Genomic DNA, 23,173 nt, shown 5'->3' with positions numbered 1-23,173 from the left:
GCACAGCAGCAGCCACCTTCAGTCTGCTGCTGGACAGCCAGCAGCAGCAGCAGCAGGAGAGGTATGTAATCAGGAGCCCTCCTGCTAAGGGTAGACAGCTGCTCGTTCCACCCCACCCCCCGCCTTAATTGGTTCTCCTCCCTTCCAACGGTGTTGAGGTGGGTGGGAACAGCAGGGGGTGAAGGTGCTGTGTTTAAAGAGGTGGAGTTATGCAGATCTAAAACGCGTGGATTGCAGCAGCAGCAAGCCGAAAAGTGCAGGCATGTAAGGGATCTAGAGGTTGACAACATGTCTTCTTGACGGGAGTCCAGGAGCTCATCTCCACAAATGGACTTTTCAGGATCCATGGGTGGCTCCGTAGTTTGAAACCAATTCTGGTTATCGCTTCTCGGCCTTTTGGCTAAGATCAAGTGTAGTATCTGTTCTTATCAGTTTAATATCTGATACGTCCCCTATCTGGGGACCATATATTAAATGGATTTTTAGAACAGGGAGATGGAAAAAGAGCTTGCTCTGTCCACTCCACGCATTGACCTGGTATTGCAGTATCTCCAGGACCGGTGCACCCCTTCTTTAATGCAGTTTCTAAAATCAGAAAGAATTGAATTCAATGTTTTTTGTTCATTTTGCTTGTTTGTCGGATTTGGGGATGGACTCTTTGGCTTTGCTTTTCTTCTCCTCATTGGATTTTTCATGTTCAAAGTTGCAGAAGCCAGATTACAAGCTCATTTTGGTTCAACTTCAGCAACTGTGCATTGCATTGCCATGTAATGTGATGCAATGCTATCTTTCTAGCTCTCCCTTTTTACTTCCTTTTGGATAAACAGACATATTAGGCAAGCATTTTGGAGCTTTCACCTAAATAACTACAGGTGGTGAGATAAGCTGCACAATATAATTGACCTTTCAGTATATTGTTGCACACACACCATCTATTTAGCAAATGCCCTTGTTATCAACAGCAGCCTTTTAAACTCACCTGAGCTAACAGGTATGTGCGCTGGTTACTCTGCTGCGCTTAAAATTTCTTTTTTGGTTTGCTACAATGCCTTTTCTGAAACGTTGTCTCCTTCTGCTGGAACACTGACTTCTTTCATTTAATGCCTGCAGACTATAAAAGAGAACCCAACCCAAAAAGTTTGGTTGATTAGTCTGTGGCATTCTGTTAAACTGTTGCTTATGGCGGTCTCTGTGAGCTTCTCAGCGACATTCAGCCAGCCAGGTATCCTGCCTGCAGTAGATGGAATGTGGCAATGGAACGCTGGCTGCGCGTGTCATAATAGGCTCTGAGCCTTTATATACCTGTGCACAGCAGCAGCCACCTTCAGTCTGCTGCTGGACAGCCAGCAGCAGCAGCAGCAGGAGAGGTATGTAATCAGGAGCCCTCCTGCTAAGGGTAGACAGCTGCTCGTTCCACCCCACCCCCCGCCTTAATTGGTTCTCCTCCCTTCCAACGGTGTTGAGGCGGGTGGGAACAGCAGGGGGTGAAGGTGCTGTGTTTAAAGAGGTGGAGTTATGCAGATCTAAAACGCGTGGATTGCAGCAGCAGCAAGCCGAAAAGTGCAGGCATGTAAGGGATCTAGAGGTTGACAACATGTCTTCTTAACGGGAGTCCAGGAGCTCATCTCCACAAATGGACTTTTCAGGATCCTTGGGTGGCTCCGTAGTTTGAAACCAATTCTGGTTATCGCTTCTCGGCCTTTTGGCTAAGATCAAGTGTAGTATCTGTTCTTATCAGTTTAATATCTGATACGTCCCCAATCTGGGGACCATATATTAAATGGATTTTTAGAACAGGGAGATGGAAAAAGAGCTTGCTCTGTCCACTCCACGCATTGACCTGGTATTGCAGTATCTCCAGGACCGGTGCACCCCTTCTTTAATGCAGTTTCTAAAATCAGAAAGAATTGAATTCAATGTTTTTTGTTCATTTTGCTTGTTTGTCGGATTTGGGGATGGACTCTTTGGCTTTGCTTTTCTTCTCCTCATTGGATTTTTCATGTTCAAAGTTGCAGAAGCCAGATTACAAGCTCATTTTGGTTCAACTTCAGCAACTGTGCATTGCATTGCCATGTAATGTGATGCAATGCTATCTTTCTAGCTCTCCCTTTTTACTTCCTTTTGGATAAACAGACATATTAGGCAAGCATTTTGGAGCTTTCACCTAAATAACTACAGGTGGTGAGATAAGCTGCACAATATAATTGACCTTTCAGTATATTGTTGCACACACACCATCTATTTAGCAAATGCCCTTGTTATCAACAGCAGCCTTTTAAACTCACCTGAGCTAACAGGTATGTGCGCTGGTTACTCTGCTGCGCTTAAAATTTCTTTTTTGGTTTGCTACAATGCCTTTTCTGAAACGTTGTCTCCTTCTGCTGGAACACTGACTTCTTTCATTTAATGCCTGCAGACTATAAAAGAGAACCCAACCCAAAAAGTTTGGTTGATTAGTCTGTGGCATTCTGTTAAACTGTTGCTTATGGCGGTCTCTGTGAGCTTCTCAGCGACATTCAGCCAGCCAGGTATCCTGCCTGCAGTAGATGGAAATAGGCAATGGAACGCTGGCTGCGCGTGTCATAATAGGCTCTGAGCCTTTATATACCTGTGCACAGCAGCAGCCACCTTCAGTCTGCTGCTGGACAGCCAGCAGCAGCAGCAGCAGGAGAGGTATGTAATCAGGAGCCCTCCTGCTAAGGGTAGACAGCTGCTCGTTCCACCCCACCCCCCGCCTTAATTGGTTCTCCTCCCTTCCAACGGTGTTGAGGCGGGTGGGAACAGCAGGGGGTGAAGGTGCTGTGTTTAAAGAGGTGGAGTTATGCAGATCTAAAACGCGTGGATTGCAGCAGCAGCAAGCCGAAAAGTGCAGGCATGTAAGGGATCTAGAGGTTGACAACATGTCTTCTTAACGGGAGTCCAGGAGCTCATCTCCACAAATGGACTTTTCAGGATCCTTGGGTGGCTCCGTAGTTTGAAACCAATTCTGGTTATCGCTTCTCGGCCTTTTGGCAAGATCAGTGGTGGTTTTCTGCTGCTGGTGTTGTTTGGAGGGCAGTTGTGACTGGGGTTCCCCCTTGTGGGGCCCTAGTGTGCGATTGAGCGGCGATTGTGTTTATCTGCTGTAAAAATGGTGGAGAAAACACGTGGATTAGAGGACTCGGTCCGTCTGAAGGTGGCTGCAGGTCATGAAGGAGAAATCGGTTTGGACCAAGTTTGCATTGATGTCTTGAAGAACATTAATGGCTTGAAGGTAACGGATGTATTGGCACTGCAGGATTTTCAGAAACAAGGAATTTATGATATCACTTTTGTTTCTTTGAGTATTTGCCAGAGAGTCTACATGGAGTTGGTACGAATGAAGGAAGAAAAGGAATTGAAATGCCTAGAGTTTATTGCACTGGAACCTCTGTTCCAGCAGACATATAAGTATGTGGTTGTGCACATGTATAACCCTAAAGTTCCGGATGAGACTGTTTCCAATTTTTTAGCTCGGTATTGTAGTGAGGTTAAATTTTTGGGAAGAATGAAGAACAAATACAATTATCTAAATGGCAAGAGGAGATATGTTGTAAAACTGAGACCGGATGATAGAGCTATTGGGGGTGCCAAGAGCATTCCTGCACAGTTTTCTATCGGAGGAGAAAGGGGATTTTGTTTTTATAATGGACAGATGGAATATTGTAGGAAGTGTCATGAGTTTGGACATGTTCAGAAAGATTGTCCAGTGCAAGGTGATGTTTGTAGAGGTTGTGGGAAATCTGGGCATGTTGCAAGTGGTTGCCCAATGAATAAGGTGTGTGATTTGTGTGGACATGCAGATCACCTTGCAAGGAAATGTAGATTGTGGGCTCAGATTCCTAGGTCACAGGTGGACGCTGAAGAGAGGCAGAAGAAGACTCGGCAGGAAAGTGGGGAGGAGGGCGAAGGCTCAGACTCAGAGGGGGAAAGCCAAAAACAAGATGGTGGTAGGGGAAGAGACCATGCGGTGCCCAAGATGGAGGAAAAGGGGCGGAGCCAGAAGAAAGTTGGTTTGAGGGAGGGGCTGGAAGTAATAAACAAAGTAGCTGATGTGCATGGCCCGGGTGATGGGATGGATTTGTCTAATATGGCGGAGTCAGTGAATCCTGTTTTGGGAAGAGATGGGGGTGAGGAAATGGAGGTTTTGGAGGAGGAGGATTCTGATTCGGATGGAACTATAACCCCTCAGCAGCGTGATAGGGTTAACAGTGATTGGAGTGAAAATGAGGAGGAAGATGATGGCAAGGAGGAGAGTTATGCCTCCGTGATTAAAAGAAGTAAGGTGGAGGGGTGTTGGTCTGGGGGGCAGGAAGATCCAGTCTCCCTAAGACCAGGTTATTCTAACAGGGACTCGAGTTCTGAGTCGCCTGATATACGTAGAAAAGTGGGTGGCAGGAGTGGGTTTTCTCCTGGTTCATGATGGATCGGGTATGGTGGAGATTTTTTCCTGTTGTTATGATGGCGTTGTGTGTTGCTTCTCTGAATGTACGAGGGATTGGTTCTGCTTGTAGGAGAGCAGGGATACTGGAGTACATTGAGAGTGTGAATGCAGATATTGTCTGTCTGCAGGAATGTGTAATTAAATCTGCCCCGCATGAGAGTGAGTGGAATAAGGGGCAATCTTTTTGGTCCCCATGCTCAGAAAACAGGAATGAAGGGGTGGGCATTTTACTGTGTAATTCCAGTCTAAAGGTTTTAGAGTTTAAAGTAATCATACCTGGGAGATGTTTGTTTTTATTAGTGGATTTTTTAGGTCAGCGGATACGGGTTTTTAATGTTTATGCCCCTGCTGATAAACAAGCAAGAGTTGGGTTTTTGGAGTCTCTAAAGTTGTTTTTACCAGGCAGAGACTTCACTATAGTGGCTGGAGATTTTAATTGTGTCAGATCCGCAAAAGATCGTAAGAGCTCTACGGAAGGTAGGACTGATGTTACGTCTAATATTTTAAATCAGATTGTGCAGGATTTACGCTACACGGATGCTGGTCTGATGGTTGGGCCAAGTGATAAGTTCACATACATATCAGATAGTGGACGTAGTGTTTCCCGAATTGACTATGTTTTTATGTCTGAAGGGATTAAGGTGGCCAAGTGCAACCACGTGATGACGACTTTTTCTGACCACAAGATGATAGTGGTAGATCTGTGTATAGCTGAGTCCCTGGCTTTTGGAAAGGGACTCTGGAAGCTGAACGTAAGCCTGCTGGAAGAGGAGAGTGTTAAGGTTGGTTTTAATAAAGTGTTTTTGTCTTGTGTGTCTGAACAGCACCTTTTTAAAGATTTGCTAGAGTGGTGGGACTGGGCTAAGGAGAAATTTGCATGTTATTTTAAAGGGGTGTGTTTTAGGAGAGCGAAAGCCAAAAGGGATCATGATGCTGCTGTTATTTCAAAATTGGAAGTACTCCATAAGTTTAAGAGAGCGGGGATGGAGGTGGATAAAGAGATTGCAGATTTGAAGGACGAACTGAAGAAGATACTTATTGAAAAAGGGAAGACTATTATGTTTAAGGCAAAAATAAAGCACATGGAGGAAAATGAGCAATGTTCGAGATACTTTTTTAAAAAATGTTTTAAACCTAAAGGGGTTTTTAAGTCTGTTTTTTCTCCTGCAGGGGAGGTATCTGGGGATGAGATGATTGGCAGTATTCTTTCCTTTTATGAAACACTCTTCTCTAACGATAGTAGAGCCAGTGATGCGGAAATTAATGATTATTGCAAAGTATTAACTAATAATATTCCTGAGGAGAAAATTGGGTTTTTAAGTGAGGAGGTTGGGAAAGATGAAATTAGACGGGCAGTGGATGGCTTGGCGAAAGGCAAGACGCCAGGCTGTGATGGTCTTCCTGCTGAATTTTATGTTAGATTTTGGGATATTATAGGTGTGGAGTTTTCCCGGGTGGTGCAATATGGTTTTACTCATGGGATTTTATCGGTTTCTATGCGTAGGGGGATTGTTACGCTGATTCATAAGAAAGGGGACATGAGGGATATTAAAAATTGGAGGCCCATAACATTGTTAAACAGTGATTACAAAATTATTTCTAAAATTGTGGCTGGTAGACTGGCAGATGTGATAGGTGATATGGTGGGGGAGTATCAGGCATGTGCAGTGCCTGGTAGGAAAATTTCAGATAATTTGCTGCTTCTAAGAGACTTAATTTATCAGGCTAATTTGAATAAGAATGCTCTTTTGTTACAGTCGGTGGACCTGGAGAAAGCCTTTGATAAAATATCACATAGATTTTTGTTCTCTGCTTTAAGTCACCTTGGTGTTCCGGATAAATTATTGATGGTCATTAAGAGTTTTTATTGTGGGGTCAGTAGCCAGATTTTAGTTAATGGGCATGTGAGTTCCAGTTTTAATATTTTATCGGGAGTTAGGCAGGGTTGTCCCCTGTCACCAATTCTTTTTATCTGTGTGGTGGAGGCCCTTTTAAAAAGTGTGCAAGTTGACAAGTGTGTGGCTGGTGTTTTTATTCCTGGGGGATCCGGGGGTCCAGTCAAGTCTTTAAGTTATATGGATGATATTGTTTTTACTTGTGGTTCACAGGCGGATCTCAATAGAGTGAATTTGCACGTAAGGATTTTTTGTTGTGTGGCTGGTATGGCGGTGAATTGGGGAAAGTGCCAGCTTTGTAACTTTGGGAGGCAGGTTGAGGTTAACGTGGCAGGAGTGGAGAGTAGGGAGGAAATTGAGGTTCTTGGTGTCATCTTTGAGAAGGAACTGAAAGGGGAAAGCAGCCTGAAGATTCTAGAAGACAAAATGGATCAGAAGTTGAACTTTTGGAAACTAAGGAACCTGTCGCTGAGAGGGAAAGTGCTGGTAATCAAGTCTGTGATTCTCCCGCTTCTGCTGTACACTGCTTTGATTTTCCCACCTGCTGTGCTTTGGACAAAGAGAGTGACAAGGAAACTGTTTGTGTTTTTTTGGGGATCCAAAATGGAGAAACTAAGAAGAGGAATGGTTATGTGTTCTGTGGAAAATGGGGGTTGTGATTTTCCTAACATTGACTTATTTTTAAGAATGCATTATTTTTTGAACATTTATAAATTATCCCAGTGCAATAACAGGACTGCGGACATGTGCAAATATTTAGCAGGACGGCTTTTCCAGAAATGGAGCTGGTGTGAGAAGGATTTAAGAAAACCAGTTTCGTTTGTGATACCGTTTTTTTATGTGGTGCTTAGGTCCTTCTATGATCAAAATGGGATAAGCTCCATGGTTAGACCGGACAAAAAACTGATTGTCTCAGGTATTAAGAAGAAGGAGATGTTATGTGATGTGCCGTTTTGTAATAATGCACAGTCTGGACAGGTGTGGAAGCTTTTTTTCATGCGTGGAATCAGCAACAGACAGAAGGATGTAACCTGGATGGCGTTGCATGGATGCTTGCCAACAAGGGCTTTTTTGAATGACCGGGGGATAAAGGTTCAAGAACTATGTCCTAGGGAAGGTTGCAATAAGGTGGAAACAATACAGCATATTTTTTGGGACTGTTTTTTTGCTAAAAAAGTTTTTACCTTGTTGTCACGTATGTTTGTTGCTTTAGTTGGTTTTCATTGTTTCGATTTTGAAAGGATTTTAATAGGTCAAGATTATAAGTACTCGCAAAGGAAGCGGGCAAGCTGGATTATTTTTGTCATATATAAAGAGGTTTTATGGGACGTTCGGAATTTGGTGATTTTTAAAAAGATTGTTTTTTCCCCCATGGAATGCAGAAAGATTTTTCTTGCTAGACTGTTTTATGCCTATTTATTGGATAAAAAGAAGTATGGTGAGACAGCAGCAGAAGCACTCTGGAACTTTTCACATTGGACTTCTTACAGTAAGTAACAGTTAATTGCAGGGTTGTGTTTTTTGGGATTTTGTTTTTGTTTTTCCGAATGATGATTTGAGAACCCGTTATGTGAATATGCGCTATGATGCATAAATTAATGTGGGTCTTAATCTGGGGAAAAAAAAAAAAAAAATCTGTTCTTATCAGTTTAATATCTGATACGTCCCCTATCTGGGGACCATATATTAAATGGATTTTTAGAACAGGGAGATGGAAAAAGAGCTTGCTCTGTCCACTCCACGCATTGACCTGGTATTGCAGTATCTCCAGGACCGGTGCACCCCTTCTTTAATGCAGTTTCTAAAATCAGAAAGAATTGAATTCAATGTTTTTTGTTCATTTTGCTTGTTTGTCGGATTTGGGGATGGACTCTTTGGCTTTGCTTTTCTTCTCCTCATTGGATTTTTCATGTTCAAAGTTGCAGAAGCCAGATTACAAGCTCATTTTGGTTCAACTTCAGCAACTGTGCATTGCATTGCCATGTAATGTGATGCAATGCTATCTTTCTAGCTCTCCCTTTTTACTTCCTTTTGGATAAACAGACATATTAGGCAAGCATTTTGGAGCTTTCACCTAAATAACTACAGGTGGTGAGATAAGCTGCACAATATAATTGACCTTTCAGTATATTGTTGCACACACACCATCTATTTAGCAAATGCCCTTGTTATCAACAGCAGCCTTTTAAACTCACCTGAGCTAACAGGTATGTGCGCTGGTTACTCTGCTGCGCTTAAAATTTCTTTTTTGGTTTGCTACAATGCCTTTTCTGAAACGTTGTCTCCTTCTGCTGGAACACTGACTTCTTTCATTTAATGCCTGCAGACTATAAAAGAGAACCCAACCCAAAAAGTTTGATTGATTAGTCTGTGGCATTCTGTTAAACTGTTGCTTATGGCGGTCTCTGTGAGCTTCTCAGCGACATTCAGCCAGCCAGGTATCCTGCCTGCAGTAGATGGAATGTGGCAATGGAACGCTGGCTGCGCGTGTCATAATAGGCTCTGAGCCTTTATATACCTGTGCACAGCAGCAGCCACCTTCAGTCTGCTGCTGGACAGCCAGCAGCAGCAGCAGCAGGAGAGGTATGTAATCAGGAGCCCTCCTGCTAAGGGTAGACAGCTGCTCGTTCCACCCCACCCCCCGCCTTAATTGGTTCTCCTCCCTTCCAACAGTGTTGAGGCGGGTGGGAACAGCAGGGGGTGAAGGTGCTGTGTTTAAAGAGGTGGAGTTATGCAGATCTAAAACGCGTGGATTGCAGCAGCAGCAAGCCGAAAAGTGCAGGCATGTAAGGGATCTAGAGGTTGACAACATGTCTTCTTAACGGGAGTCCAGGAGCTCATCTCCACAAATGGACTTTTCAGGATCCTTGGGTGGCTCCGTAGTTTGAAACCAATTCTGGTTATCGCTTCTCGGCCTTTTGGCTAAGATCAAGTGTAGTATCTGTTCTTATCAGTTTAATATCTGATACGTCCCCTATCTGGGGACCATATATTAAATGGATTTTTAGAACAGGGAGATGGAAAAAGAGCTTGCTCTGTCCACTCCACGCATTGACCTGGTATTGCAGTATCTCCAGGACCGGTGCACCCCTTCTTTAATGCAGTTTCTAAAATCAGAAAGAATTGAATTCAATGTTTTTTGTTCATTTTGCTTGTTTGTCGGATTTGGGAATGGACTCTTTGGCTTTGCTTTTCTTCTCCTCATTGGATTTTTCATGTTCAAAGTTGCAGAAGCCAGATTACAAGCTCATTTTGGTTCAACTTCAGCAACTGTGCATTGCATTGCCATGTAATGTGATGCAATGCTATCTTTCTAGCTCTCCCTTTTTACTTCCTTTTGGATAAACAGACATATTAGGCAAGCATTTTGGAGCTTTCACCTAAATAACTACAGGTGGTGAGATAAGCTGCACAATATAATTGACCTTTCAGTATATTGTTGCACACACACCATCTATTTAGCAAATGCCCTTGTTATCAACAGCAGCCTTTTAAACTCACCTGAGCTAACAGGTATGTGCGCTGGTTACTCTGCTGCGCTTAAAATTTCTTTTTTGGTTTGCTACAATGCCTTTTCTGAAACGTTGTCTCCTTCTGCTGGAACACTGACTTCTTTCATTTAATGCCTGCAGACTATAAAAGAGAACCCAACCCAAAAAGTTTGGTTGATTAGTCTGTGGCATTCTGTTAAACTGTTGCTTATGGCGGTCTCTGTGAGCTTCTCAGCGACATTCAGCCAGCCAGGTATCCTGCCTGCAGTAGATGGAATGTGGCAATGGAACGCTGGCTGCGCGTGTCATAATAGGCTCTGAGCCTTTATATACCTGTGCACAGCAGCAGCCACCTTCAGTCTGCTGCTGGACAGCCAGCAGCAGCAGCAGCAGGAGAGGTATGTAATCAGGAGCCCTCCTGCTAAGGGTAGACAGCTGCTCGTTCCACCCCACCCCCCGCCTTAATTGGTTCTCCTCCCTTCCAACGGTGTTGAGGCGGGTGGGAACAGCAGGGGGTGAAGGTGCTGTGTTTAAAGAGGTGGAGTTATGCAGATCTAAAACACGTGGATTGCAGCAGCAGCAAGCCGAAAAGTGCAGGCATGTAAGGGATCTAGAGGTTGACAACATGTCTTCTTAACGGGAGTCCAGGAGCTCATCTCCACAAATGGACTTTTCAGGATCCTTGGGTGGCTCCGTAGTTTGAAACCAATTCTGGTTATCGCTTCTCGGCCTTTTGGCTAAGATCAAGTGTAGTATCTGTTCTTATCAGTTTAATATCTGATACGTCCCCTATCTGGGGACCATATATTAAATGGATTTTTAGAACAGGGAGATGGAAAAAGAGCTTGCTCTGTCCACTCCACGCATTGACCTGGTATTGCAGTATCTCCAGGACCGGTGCACCCCTTCTTTAATGCAGTTTCTAAAATCAGAAAGAATTGAATTCAATGTTTTTTGTTCATTTTGCTTGTTTGTCGGATTTGGGGATGGACTCTTTGGCTTTGCTTTTCTTCTCCTCATTGGATTTTTCATGTTCAAAGTTGCAGAAGCCAGATTACAAGCTCATTTTGGTTCAACTTCAGCAACTGTGCATTGCATTGCCATGTAATGTGATGCAATGCTATCTTTCTAGCTCTCCCTTTTTACTTCCTTTTGGATAAACAGACATATTAGGCAAGCATTTTGGAGCTTTCACCTAAATAACTACAGGTGGTGAGATAAGCTGCACAATATAATTGACCTTTCAGTATATTGTTGCACACACACCATCTATTTAGCAAATGCCCTTGTTATCAACAGCAGCCTTTTAAACTCACCTGAGCTAACAGGTATGTGCGCTGGTTACTCTGCTGCGCTTAAAATTTCTTTTTTGGTTTGCTACAATGCCTTTTCTGAAACGTTGTCTCCTTCTGCTGGAACACTGACTTCTTTCATTTAATGCCTGCAGACTATAAAAGAGAACCCAACCCAAAAAGTTTGGTTGATTAGTCTGTGGCATTCTGTTAAACTGTTGCTTATGGCGGTCTCTGTGAGCTTCTCAGCGACATTCAGCCAGCCAGGTATCCTGCCTGCAGTAGATGGAAATAGGCAATGGAACGCTGGCTGCGCGTGTCATAATAGGCTCTGAGCCTTTATATACCTGTGCACAGCAGCAGCCACCTTCAGTCTGCTGCTGGACAGCCAGCAGCAGCAGCAGCAGGAGAGGTATGTAATCAGGAGCCCTCCTGCTAAGGGTAGACAGCTGCTCGTTCCACCCCACCCCCCGCCTTAATTGGTTCTCCTCCCTTCCAACGGTGTTGAGGCGGGTGGGAACAGCAGGGGGTGAAGGTGCTGTGTTTAAAGAGGTGGAGTTATGCAGATCTAAAACGCGTGGATTGCAGCAGCAGCAAGCCGAAAAGTGCAGGCATGTAAGGGATCTAGAGGTTGACAACATGTCTTCTTAACGGGAGTCCAGGAGCTCATCTCCACAAATGGACTTTTCAGGATCCTTGGGTGGCTCCGTAGTTTGAAACCAATTCTGGTTATCGCTTCTCGGCCTTTTGGCTAAGATCAAGTGTAGTATCTGTTCTTATCAGTTTAATATCTGATACGTCCCCTATCTGGGGACCATATATTAAATGGATTTTTAGAACAGGGAGATGGAAAAAGAGCTTGCTCTGTCCACTCCACGCATTGACCTGGTATTGCAGTATCTCCAGGACCGGTGCACCCCTTCTTTAATGCAGTTTCTAAAATCAGAAAGAATTGAATTCAATGTTTTTTGTTCATTTTGCTTGTTTGTCGGATTTGGGGATGGACTCTTTGGCTTTGCTTTTCTTCTCCTCATTGGATTTTTCATGTTCAAAGTTGCAGAAGCCAGATTACAAGCTCATTTTGGTTCAACTTCAGCAACTGTGCATTGCATTGCCATGTAATGTGATGCAATGCTATCTTTCTAGCTCTCCCTTTTTACTTCCTTTTGGATAAACAGACATATTAGGCAAGCATTTTGGAGCTTTCACCTAAATAACTACAGGTGGTGAGATAAGCTGCACAATATAATTGACCTTTCAGTATATTGTTGCACACACACCATCTATTTAGCAAATGCCCTTGTTATCAACAGCAGCCTTTTAAACTCACCTGAGCTAACAGGTATGTGCGCTGGTTACTCTGCTGCGCTTAAAATTTCTTTTTTGGTTTGCTACAATGCCTTTTCTGAAACGTTGTCTCCTTCTGCTGGAACACTGACTTCTTTCATTTAATGCCTGCAGACTATAAAAGAGAACCCAACCCAAAAAGTTTGGTTGATTAGTCTGTGGCATTCTGTTAAACTGTTGCTTATGGCGGTCTCTGTGAGCTTCTCAGCGACATTCAGCCAGCCAGGTATCCTGCCTGCAGTAGATGGAATGTGGCAATGGAACGCTGGCTGCGCGTGTCATAATAGGCTCTGAGCCTTTATATACCTGTGCACAGCAGCAGCCACCTTCAGTCTGCTGCTGGACAGCCAGCAGCAGCAGCAGCAGGAGAGGTATGTAATCAGGAGCCCTCCTGCTAAGGGTAGACAGCTGCTCGTTCCACCCCACCCCCCGCCTTAATTGGTTCTCCTCCCTTCCAACAGTGTTGAGGCGGGTGGGAACAGCAGGGGGTGAAGGTGCTGTGTTTAAAGAGGTGGAGTTATGCAGATCTAAAACGCGTGGATTGCAGCAGCAGCAAGCCGAAAAGTGCAGGCATGTAAGGGATCTAGAGGTTGACAACATGTCTTCTTAACGGGAGTCCAGGAGCTCATCTCCACAAATGGACTTTTCAGGATCCTTGGGTGGCTCCGTAGTTTGAAACCAATTCTGGTTATCGCTTCTCGGCCTTTTGGCTAAGATCAAGTGTAGTATCTGTTCTTATCAGTTTAATATCTGATACGTCCCCTATCTGGGGACCATATATTAAATGGATTTTTAGAACAGGGAGATGGAAAAAGAGCTTGCTCTGTCCACTCCACGCATTGACCTGGTATTGCAGTATCTCCAGGACCGGTGCACCCCTTCTTTAATGCAGTTTCTAAAATCAGAAAGAATTGAATTCAATGTTTTTTGTTCATTTTGCTTGTTTGTCGGATTTGGGGATGGACTCTTTGGCTTTGCTTTTCTTCTCCTCATTGGATTTTTCATGTTCAAAGTTGCAGAAGCCAGATTACAAGCTCATTTTGGTTCAACTTCAGCAACTGTGCATTGCATTGCCATGTAATGTGATGCAATGCTATCTTTCTAGCTCTCCCTTTTTACTTCCTTTTGGATAAACAGACATATTAGGCAAGCATTTTGGAGCTTTCACCTAAATAACTACAGGTGGTGAGATAAGCTGCACAATATAATTGACCTTTCAGTATATTGTTGCACACACACCATCTATTTAGCAAATGCCCTTGTTATCAACAGCAGCCTTTTAAACTCACCTGAGCTAACAGGTATGTGCGCTGGTTACTCTGCTGCGCTTAAAATTTCTTTTTTGGTTTGCTACAATGCCTTTTCTGAAACGTTGTCTCCTTCTGCTGGAACACTGACTTCTTTCATTTAATGCCTGCAGACTATAAAAGAGAACCCAACCCAAAAAGTTTGGTTGATTAGTCTGTGGCATTCTGTTAAACTGTTGCTTATGGCGGTCTCTGTGAGCTTCTCAGCGACATTCAGCCAGCCAGGTATCCTGCCTGCAGTAGATGGAATGTGGCAATGGAACGCTGGCTGCGCGTGTCATAATAGGCTCTGAGCCTTTATATACCTGTGCACAGCAGCAGCCACCTTCAGTCTGCTGCTGGACAGCCAGCAGCAGCAGCAGCAGGAGAGGTATGTAATCAGGAGCCCTCCTGCTAAGGGTAGACAGCTGCTCGTTCCACCCCACCCCCCGCCTTAATTGGTTCTCCTCCCTTCCAACGGTGTTGAGGCGGGTGGGAACAGCAGGGGGTGAAGGTGCTGTGTTTAAAGAGGTGGAGTTATGCAGATCTAAAACGCGTGGATTGCAGCAGCAGCAAGCCGAAAAGTGCAGGCATGTAAGGGATCTAGAGGTTGACAACATGTCTTCTTAACGGGAGTCCAGGAGCTCATCTCCACAAATGGACTTTTCAGGATCCTTGGGTGGCTCCGTAGTTTGAAACCAATTCTGGTTATCGCTTCTCGGCCTTTTGGCTAAGATCAAGTGTAGTATCTGTTCTTATCAGTTTAATATCTGATACGTCCCCTATCTGGGGACCATATATTAAATGGATTTTTAGAACAGGGAGATGGAAAAAGAGCTTGCTCTGTCCACTCCACGCATTGACCTGGTATTGCAGTATCTCCAGGACCGGTGCACCCCTTCTTTAATGCAGTTTCTAAAATCAGAAAGAATTGAATTCAATGTTTTTTGTTCATTTTGCTTGTTTGTCGGATTTGGGGATGGACTCTTTGGCTTTGCTTTTCTTCTCCTCATTGGATTTTTCATGTTCAAAGTTGCAGAAGCCAGATTACAAGCTCATTTTGGTTCAACTTCAGCAACTGTGCATTGCATTGCCATGTAATGTGATGCAATGCTATCTTTCTAGCTCTCCCTTTTTACTTCCTTTTGGATAAACAGACATATTAGGCAAGCATTTTGGAGCTTTCACCTAAATAACTACAGGTGGTGAGATAAGCTGCACAATATAATTGACCTTTCAGTATATTGTTGCACACACACCATCTATTTAGCAAATGCCCTTGTTATCAACAGCAGCCTTTTAAACTCACCTGAGCTAACAGGTATGTGCGCTGGTTACTCTGCTGCGCTTAAAATTTCTTTTTTGGTTTGCTACAATGCCTTTTCTGAAACGTTGTCTCCTTCTGCTGGAACACTGACTTCTTTCATTTAATGCCTGCAGACTATAAAAGAGAACCCAACCCAAAAAGTTTGGTTGATTAGTCTGTGGCATTCTGTTAAACTGTTGCTTATGGCGGTCTCTGTGAGCTTCTCAGCGACATTCAGCCAGCCAGGTATCCTGCCTGCAGTAGATGGAATGTGGCAATGGAACGCTGGCTGCGCGTGTCATAATAGGCTCTGAGCCTTTATATACCTGTGCACAGCAGCAGCCACCTTCAGTCTGCTGCTGGACAGCCAGCAGCAGCAGCAGCAGGAGAGGTATGTAATCAGGAGCCCTCCTGCTAAGGGTAGACAGCTGCTCGTTCCACCCCACCCCCCGCCTTAATTGGTTCTCCTCCCTTCCAACGGTGTTGAGGCGGGTGGGAACAGCAGGGGGTGAAGGTGCTGTGTTTAAAGAGGTGGAGTTATGCAGATCTAAAACGCGTGGATTGCAGCAGCAGCAAGCCGAAAAGTGCAGGCATGTAAGGGATCTAGAGGTTGACAACATGTCTTCTTAACGGGAGTCCAGGAGCTCATCTCCACAAATGGACTTTTCAGGATCCTTGGGTGGCTCCGTAGTTTGAAACCAATTCTGGTTATCGCTTCTCGGCCTTTTGGCTAAGATCAAGTGTAGTATCTGTTCTTATCAGTTTAATATCTGATACGTCCCCTATCTGGGGACCATATATTAAATGGATTTTTAGAACAGGGAGATGGAAAAAGAGCTTGCTCTGTCCACTCCACGCATTGACCTGGTATTGCAGTATCTCCAGGACCGGTGCACCCCTTCTTTAATGCAGTTTCTAAAATCAGAAAGAATTGAATTCAATGTTTTTTGTTCATTTTGCTTGTTTGTCGGATTTGGGGATGGACTCTTTGGCTTTGTTTTTCTTCTCTTCATTGGATTTTTCATGTTCAAAGTTGCAGAAGCCAGATTACAAGCTCATTTTGGTTCAACTTCAGCAACTGTGCATTGCATTGCCATGTAATGTGATGCAATGCTATCTTTCTAGCTCTCCCTTTTTACTTCCTTTTGGATAAACAGACATATTAGGCAAGCATTTTGGAGCTTTCACCTAAATAACTACAGGTGGTGAGATAAGCTGCACAATATAATTGACCTTTCAGTATATTGTTGCACACACACCATCTATTTAGCAAATGCCCTTGTTATCAACAGCAGCCTTTTAAACTCACCTGAGCTAACAGGTATGTGCGCTGGTTACTCTGCTGCGCTTAAAATTTCTTTTTTGGTTTGCTACAATGCCTTTTCTGAAACGTTGTCTCCTTCTGCTGGAACACTGACTTCTTTCATTTAATGCCTGCAGACTATAAAAGAGAACCCAACCCAAAAAGTTTGGTTGATTAGTCTGTGGCATTCTGTTAAACTGTTGCTTATGGCGGTCTCTGTGAGCTTCTCAGCGACATTCAGCCAGCCAGGTATCCTGCCTGCAGTAGATGGAATGTGGCAATGGAACGCTGGCTGCGCGTGTCATAATAGGCTCTGAGCCTTTATATACCTGTGCACAGCAGCAGCCACCTTCAGTCTGCTGCTGGACAGCCAGCAACAGCAGCAGCAGGAGAGGTATGTAATCAGGAGCCCTCCTGCTAAGGGTAGACAGCTGCTCGTTCCACCCCACCCCCCGCCTTAATTGGTTCTCCTCCCTTCCAACGGTGTTGAGGCGGGTGGGAACAGCAGGGGGTGAAGGTGCTGTGTTTAAAGAGGTGGAGTTATGCAGATCTAAAACGCGTGGATTGCAGCAGCAGCAAGCCGAAAAGTGCAGGCATGTAAGGGATCTAGAGGTTGACAACATGTCTTCTTAACGGGAGTCCAGGAGCTCATCTCCACAAATGGACTTTTCAGGATCCTTGGGTGGCTCCGTAGTTTGAAACCAATTCTGGTTATCGCTTCTCGGCCTTTTGGCTAAGATCAAGTGTAGTATCATTTGAAAAGGCAGTTTTGTCCTTGGGCTGCCCTAGTAAATTGATGCATATTACACACTGGTTTGGTGCACTTGTTAGTACGCCAGGTGGCTCATAGAGTTATCTGATGGAAAACATGGCCCTCCAGGATCGAAGTCACTAGTCTGGGTAAGTGTGAGGGCTTTGGAGCAATGTGCCCCAGGAGTAGGCGCCCTGGTGGGAGTCCAAGCTTACTGGGACTGGGAACCCCAGAAAGACTTGGCTTCGTAGCACGCCGCACCTTTGCCAATCATACTTTCTGAGCAACCCCCCCTATTCCTGGCCTCCGGGCTAGGAAGGGGAATTTTTATAAACCCGGTCGGAGGTCCGGTCAGCTTTGGGCTGAGAAACCAACACAGGCTCCAGCTCCACTAGGGTGGCAGCCTAGATGGAAGCTGGGAGCACGAAAACGGCTCTTCTCCGGCTTCGGCTAGGGAGAGCATCGGAGATCCCTGACCCTCGCTGTGGCCTTCTGGCTCGGAGGGATGGGGATGGTTTATTGGGGACCCTCTCCTCCGGGAAGGGTCCACATGAATCCTCGCCTCGTGCGCTGTTTTGGTGTGACTTCGGTCACATTTTTCAGTGCCTTGGATGCAGCTTCAATCAAAAAATCTGTTCTTGTCAGTTTAATATCTGATACGTCCCCTTTCTGGGGACCATATATTAAATGGATTTTTAGAACAGGGAGATGGAAAAAGAGCTTGCTCTGTCCACTCCACGCATTGACCTGGTATTGCAGTATCTCCAGGACCGGTGCACCCCTTCTTTAATGCAGTTTCTAAAATCAGAAAGAATTGAATTCAATGTTTTTTGTTCATTTTGCTTGTTTGTCGGATTTGGGGATGGACTCTTTGGCTTTGCTTTTCTTCTCCTCATTGGATTTTTCATGTTCAAAGTTGCAGAAGCCAGATTACAAGCTCATTTTGGTTCAACTTCAGCAACTGTGCATTGCATTGCCATGTAATGTGATGCAATGCTATCTTTCTAGCTCTCCCTTTTTACTTCCTTTTGGATAAACAGACATATTAGGCAAGCATTTTGGAGCTTTCACCTAAATAACTACAGGTGGTGAGATAAGCTGCACAATATAATTGACCTTTCAGTATATTGTTGCACACACACCATCTATTTAGCAAATGCCCTTGTTATCAACAGCAGCCTTTTAAACTCACCTGAGCTAACAGGTATGTGCGCTGGTTACTCTGCTGCGCTTAAAATTTCTTTTTTGGTTTGCTACAATGCCTTTTCTGAAACGTTGTCTCCTTCTGCTGGAACACTGACTTCTTTCATTTAATGCCTGCAGACTATAAAAGAGAACCCAACCCAAAAAGTTTGGTTGATTAGTCTGTGGCATTCTGTTAAACTGTTGCTTATGGCGGTCTCTGTGAGCTTCTCAGCGACATTCAGCCAGCCAGGTATCCTGCCTGCAGTAGATGGAATGTGGCAATGGAACGCTGGCTGCGCGTGTCATAATAGGCTCTGAGCCTTTATATACCTGTGCACAGCAGCAGCCACCTTCAGTCTGCTGCTGGACAGCCAGCAGCAGCAGCAGCAGGAGAGGTATGTAATCAGGAGCCCTCCTGCTAAGGGTAGACAGCTGCTCGTTCCACCCCACCCCCCGCCTTAATTGGTTCTCCTCCCTTCCAACGGTGTTGAGGCGGGTGGGAACAGCAGGGGGTGAAGGTGCTGTGTTTAAAGAGGTGGAGTTATGCAGATCTAAAACGCGTGGATTGCAGCAGCAGCAAGCCGAAAAGTGCAGGCATGTAAGGGATCTAGAGGTTGACAACATGTCTTCTTAACGGGAGTCCAGGAGCTCATCTCCACAAATGGACTTTTCAGGATCCTTGGGTGGCTCCATAGTTTGAAACCAATTCTGGTTATCGCTTCTCGGCCTTTTGCCTAAGATCAAGTGTAGTATCTGTTCTTATCAGTTTAATATCTGATACGTCCCCTATCTGGGGACCATATATTAAATGGATTTTTAGAACAGGGAGATGGAAAAAGAGCTTGCTCTGTCCACTCCACGCATTGACCTGGTATTGCAGTATCTCCAGGACCGGTGCACCCCTTCTTTAATGCAGTTTCTAAAATCAGAAAGAATTGAATTCAATGTTTTTTGTTCATTTTGCTTGTTTGTCGGATTTGGGGATGGACTCTTTGGCTTTGCTTTTCTTCTCCTCATTGGATTTTTCATGTTCAAAGTTGCAGAAGCCAGATTACAAGCTCATTTTGGTTCAACTTCAGCAACTGTGCATTGCATTGCCATGTAATGTGATGCAATGCTATCTTTCTAGATCTCCCTTTTTACTTCCTTTTGGATAAACAGACATATTAGGCAAGCATTTTGGAGCTTTCACCTAAATAACTACAGGTGGTGAGATAAGCTGCACAATATAATTGACCTTTCAGTATATTGTTGCACACACACCATCTATTTAGCAAATGCCCTTGTTATCAACAGCAGCCTTTTAAACTCACCTGAGCTAACAGGTATGTGCGCTGGTTACTCTGCTGCGCTTAAAATTTCTTTTTTGGTTTGCTACAATGCCTTTTCTGAAACGTTGTCTCCTTCTGCTGGAACACTGACTTCTTTCATTTAATGCCTGCAGACTATAAAAGAGAACCCAACCCAAAAAGTTTGGTTGATTAGTCTGTGGCATTCTGTTAAACTGTTGCTTATGGCGGTCTCTGTGAGCTTCTCAGCGACATTCAGCCAGCCAGGTATCCTGCCTGCAGTAGATGGAATGTGGCAATGGAACGCTGGCTGCGCGTGTCATAATAGGCTCTGAGCCTTTATATACCTGTGCACAGCAGCAGCCACCTTCAGTCTGCTGCTGGACAGCCAGCAGCAGCAGCAGCAGGAGAGGTATGTAATCAGGAGCCCTCCTGCTAAGGGTAGACAGCTGCTCGTTCCACCCCACCCCCCGCCTTAATTGGTTCTCCTCCCTTCCAACGGTGTTGAGGCGGGTGGGAACAGCAGGGGGTGAAGGTGCTGTGTTTAAAGAGGTGGAGTTATGCAGATCTAAAACGCGTGGATTGCAGCAGCAGCAAGCCGAAAAGTGCAGGCATGTAAGGGATCTAGAGGTTGACAACATGTCTTCTTAACGGGAGTCCAGGAGCTCATCTCCACAAATGGACTTTTCAGGATCCTTGGGTGGCTCCGTAGTTTGAAACCAATTCTGGTTATCGCTTCTCGGCCTTTTGGCTAAGATCAAGTGTAGTATCTGTTCTTATCAGTTTAATATCTGATACGTCCCCTATCTGGGGACCATATATTAAATGGATTTTTAGAACAGGGAGATGGAAAAAGAGCTTGCTCTGTCCACTCCACGCATTGACCTGGTATTGCAGTATCTCCAGGACCGGTGCACCCCTTCTTTAATGCAGTTTCTAAAATCAGAAAGAATTGAATTCAATGTTTTTTGTTCATTTTGCTTGTTTGTCGGATTTTGGGATGGACTCTTTGGCTTTGCTTTTCTTCTCCTCATTGGATTTTTCATGTTCAAAGTTGCAGAAGCCAGATTACAAGCTCATTTTGGTTCAACTTCAGCAACTGTGCATTGCATTGCCATGTAATGTGATGCAATGCTATCTTTCTAGCTCTCCCTTTTTACTTCCTTTTGGATAAACAGACATATTAGGCAAGCATTTTGGAGCTTTCACCTAAATAACTACAGGTGGTGAGATAAGCTGCACAATATAATTGACCTTTCAGTATATTGTTGCACACACACCATCTATTTAGCAAATGCCCTTGTTATCAACAGCAGCCTTTTAAACTCACCTGAGCTAACAGGTATGTGCGCTGGTTACTCTGCTGCGCTTAAAATTTCTTTTTTGGTTTGCTACAATGCCTTTTCTGAAACGTTGTCTCCTTCTGCTGGAACACTGACTTCTTTCATTTAATGCCTGCAGACTATAAAAGAGAACCCAACCCAAAAAGTTTGGTTGATTAGTCTGTGGCATTCTGTTAAACTGTTGCTTATGGCGGTCTCTGTGAGCTTCTCAGCGACATTCAGCCAGCCAGGTATCCTGCCTGCAGTAGATGGAATGTGGCAATGGAACGCTGGCTGCGCGTGTCATAATAGGCTCTGAGCCTTTATATACCTGTGCACAGCAGCAGCCACCTTCAGTCTGCTGCTGGACAGCCAGCAGCAGCAGCAGCAGGAGAGGTATGTAATCAGGAGCCCTCCTGCTAAGGGTAGACAGCTGCTCGTTCCACCCCACCCCCCGCCTTAATTGGTTCTCCTCCCTTCCAACGGTGTTGAGGCGGGTGGGAACAGCAGGGGGTGAAGGTGCTGTGTTTAAAGAGGTGGAGTTATGCAGATCTAAAACGCGTGGATTGCAGCAGCAGCAAGCCGAAAAGTGCAGGCATGTAAGGGATCTAGAGGTTGACAACATGTCTTCTTAACGGGAGTCCAGGAGCTCATCTCCACAAATGGACTTTTCAGGATCCTTGGGTGGCTCCGTAGTTTGAAACCAATTCTGGTTATCGCTTCTCGGCCTTTTGGCTAAGATCAAGTGTAGTATCTGTTCTTATCAGTTTAATATCTGATACGTCCCCTATCTGGGGACCATATATTAAATGGATTTTTAGAACAGGGAGATGGAAAAAGAGCTTGCTCTGTCCACTCCACGCATTGACCTGGTATTGCAGTATCTCCAGGACCGGTGCACCCCTTCTTTAATGCAGTTTCTAAAATCAGAAAGAATTGAATTCAATGTTTTTTGTTCATTTTGCTTGTTTGTCGGATTTGGGGATGGACTCTTTGGCTTTGCTTTTCTTCTCCTCATTGGATTTTTCATGTTCAAAGTTGCAGAAGCCAGATTACAAGCTCATTTTGGTTCAACTTCAGCAACTGTGCATTGCATTGCCATGTAATGTGATGCAATGCTATCTTTCTAGCTCTCCCTTTTTACTTCCTTTTGGATAAACAGACATATTAGGCAAGCATTTTGGAGCTTTCACCTAAATAACTACAGGTGGTGAGATAAGCTGCACAATATAATTGACCTTTCAGTATATTGTTGCACACACACCATCTATTTAGCAAATGCCCTTGTTATCAACAGCAGCCTTTTAAACTCACCTGAGCTAACAGGTATGTGCGCTGGTTACTCTGCTGCGCTTAAAATTTCTTTTTTGGTTTGCTACAATGCCTTTTCTGAAACGTTGTCTCCTTCTGCTGGAACACTGACATCTTTCATTTAATGCCTGCAGACTATAAAAGAGAACCCAACCCAAAAAGTTTGGTTGATTAGTCTGTGGCATTCTGTTAAACTGTTGCTTATGGCGGTCTCTGTGAGCTTCTCAGCGACATTCAGCCAGCCAGGTATCCTGCCTGCAGTAGATGGAATGTGGCAATGGAACGCTGGCTGCACGTGTCATAATAGGCTCTGAGCCTTTATATACCTGTGCACAGCAGCAGCCACCTTCAGTCTGCTGCTGGACAGCCAGCAGCAGCAGCAGCAGGAGAGGTATGTAAACAGGAGCCCTCCTGCTAAGGGTAGACAGCTGCTCGTTCCACCCCACCCCCCGCCTTAATTGGTTCTCCTCCCTTCCAACGGTGTTGAGGCGGGTGGGAACAGCAGGGGGTGAAGGTGCTGTGTTTAAAGAGGTGGAGTTATGCAGATCTAAAACGCGTGGATTGCAGCAGCAGCAAGCCGAAAAGTGCAGGCATGTAAGGGATCTAGAGGTTGACAACATGTCTTCTTAACGGGAGTCCAGGAGCTCATCTCCACAAATGGACTTTTCAGGATCCTTGGGTGGCTCCGTAGTTTGAAACCAATTCTGGTTATCGCTTCTCGGCCTTTTGGCTAAGATCAAGTGTAGTATCTGTTCTTATCAGTTTAATATCTGATACGTCCCCTATCTGGGGACCATATATTAAATGGATTTTTAGAACAGGGAGATGGAAAAAGAGCTTGCTCTGTCCACTCCACGCATTGACCTGGTATTGCAGTATCTCCAGGACCGGTGCACCCCTTCTTTAATGCAGTTTCTAAAATCAGAAAGAATT

The 23,173-nt window shown here is 44.6% G+C and overlaps 14 non-coding genes and 1 pseudogene across 14 annotated transcripts; all 15 read left to right on the top strand.

Moving 5' to 3' along the window:
- The first annotated feature begins 380 nt into the window (after nucleotides 1-380).
- Nucleotides 381-571, top strand: LOC141229277 (U2 spliceosomal RNA). Its single transcript, XR_012295974.1, has one exon. It is a non-coding gene; the product is annotated as a U2 spliceosomal RNA (small nuclear RNA).
- Nucleotides 572-1,686: 1,115 nt separating this feature from the next.
- LOC141229276 (U2 spliceosomal RNA) lies at nucleotides 1,687-1,877 on the top strand. Its single transcript, XR_012295973.1, has one exon. It is a non-coding gene; the product is annotated as a U2 spliceosomal RNA (small nuclear RNA).
- A 6,070-nt stretch (nucleotides 1,878-7,947) lies between these two features.
- On the top strand, nucleotides 7,948-8,144 carry LOC141229435 (U2 spliceosomal RNA). The gene has a single exon (XR_012296124.1). It is a non-coding gene; the product is annotated as a U2 spliceosomal RNA (small nuclear RNA).
- A 1,115-nt stretch (nucleotides 8,145-9,259) lies between these two features.
- On the top strand, nucleotides 9,260-9,450 carry LOC141229486 (U2 spliceosomal RNA). Its single transcript, XR_012296162.1, has one exon. It is a non-coding gene; the product is annotated as a U2 spliceosomal RNA (small nuclear RNA).
- Nucleotides 9,451-10,565: 1,115 nt separating this feature from the next.
- On the top strand, nucleotides 10,566-10,756 carry LOC141229485 (U2 spliceosomal RNA). Its single transcript, XR_012296161.1, has one exon. It is a non-coding gene; the product is annotated as a U2 spliceosomal RNA (small nuclear RNA).
- A 1,115-nt stretch (nucleotides 10,757-11,871) lies between these two features.
- LOC141229484 (U2 spliceosomal RNA) lies at nucleotides 11,872-12,062 on the top strand. Its single transcript, XR_012296160.1, has one exon. It is a non-coding gene; the product is annotated as a U2 spliceosomal RNA (small nuclear RNA).
- A 1,115-nt stretch (nucleotides 12,063-13,177) lies between these two features.
- Nucleotides 13,178-13,368, top strand: LOC141229483 (U2 spliceosomal RNA). The gene has a single exon (XR_012296159.1). It is a non-coding gene; the product is annotated as a U2 spliceosomal RNA (small nuclear RNA).
- A 1,115-nt stretch (nucleotides 13,369-14,483) lies between these two features.
- LOC141229482 (U2 spliceosomal RNA) lies at nucleotides 14,484-14,674 on the top strand. The gene has a single exon (XR_012296158.1). It is a non-coding gene; the product is annotated as a U2 spliceosomal RNA (small nuclear RNA).
- A 1,115-nt stretch (nucleotides 14,675-15,789) lies between these two features.
- LOC141229480 (U2 spliceosomal RNA) lies at nucleotides 15,790-15,980 on the top strand. Its single transcript, XR_012296156.1, has one exon. It is a non-coding gene; the product is annotated as a U2 spliceosomal RNA (small nuclear RNA).
- A 1,115-nt stretch (nucleotides 15,981-17,095) lies between these two features.
- LOC141229449 (U2 spliceosomal RNA) lies at nucleotides 17,096-17,211 on the top strand (annotated as a pseudogene).
- Nucleotides 17,212-17,735: 524 nt separating this feature from the next.
- On the top strand, nucleotides 17,736-17,917 carry LOC141229414 (U2 spliceosomal RNA). The gene has a single exon (XR_012296107.1). It is a non-coding gene; the product is annotated as a U2 spliceosomal RNA (small nuclear RNA).
- Nucleotides 17,918-19,032: 1,115 nt separating this feature from the next.
- On the top strand, nucleotides 19,033-19,223 carry LOC141229402 (U2 spliceosomal RNA). Its single transcript, XR_012296096.1, has one exon. It is a non-coding gene; the product is annotated as a U2 spliceosomal RNA (small nuclear RNA).
- A 1,115-nt stretch (nucleotides 19,224-20,338) lies between these two features.
- On the top strand, nucleotides 20,339-20,529 carry LOC141229479 (U2 spliceosomal RNA). Its single transcript, XR_012296155.1, has one exon. It is a non-coding gene; the product is annotated as a U2 spliceosomal RNA (small nuclear RNA).
- A 1,115-nt stretch (nucleotides 20,530-21,644) lies between these two features.
- LOC141229478 (U2 spliceosomal RNA) lies at nucleotides 21,645-21,835 on the top strand. The gene has a single exon (XR_012296154.1). It is a non-coding gene; the product is annotated as a U2 spliceosomal RNA (small nuclear RNA).
- Nucleotides 21,836-22,950: 1,115 nt separating this feature from the next.
- Nucleotides 22,951-23,141, top strand: LOC141229477 (U2 spliceosomal RNA). Its single transcript, XR_012296153.1, has one exon. It is a non-coding gene; the product is annotated as a U2 spliceosomal RNA (small nuclear RNA).
- Nucleotides 23,142-23,173: the final 32 nt, after the last annotated feature.

This window comes from Phyllobates terribilis, unplaced genomic scaffold (assembly GCF_046119375.1).
Source record: "Phyllobates terribilis strain yellow unplaced genomic scaffold, ASM4611937v1 Scaffold_472__1_contigs__length_1415193, whole genome shotgun sequence".
Lineage (NCBI taxonomy): Eukaryota > Metazoa > Chordata > Amphibia > Anura > Dendrobatidae > Phyllobates > Phyllobates terribilis.
The sequence above is the reverse complement of the archived record's forward strand: the minus strand, read 5'-3'. Positions and strand labels throughout refer to the sequence as shown.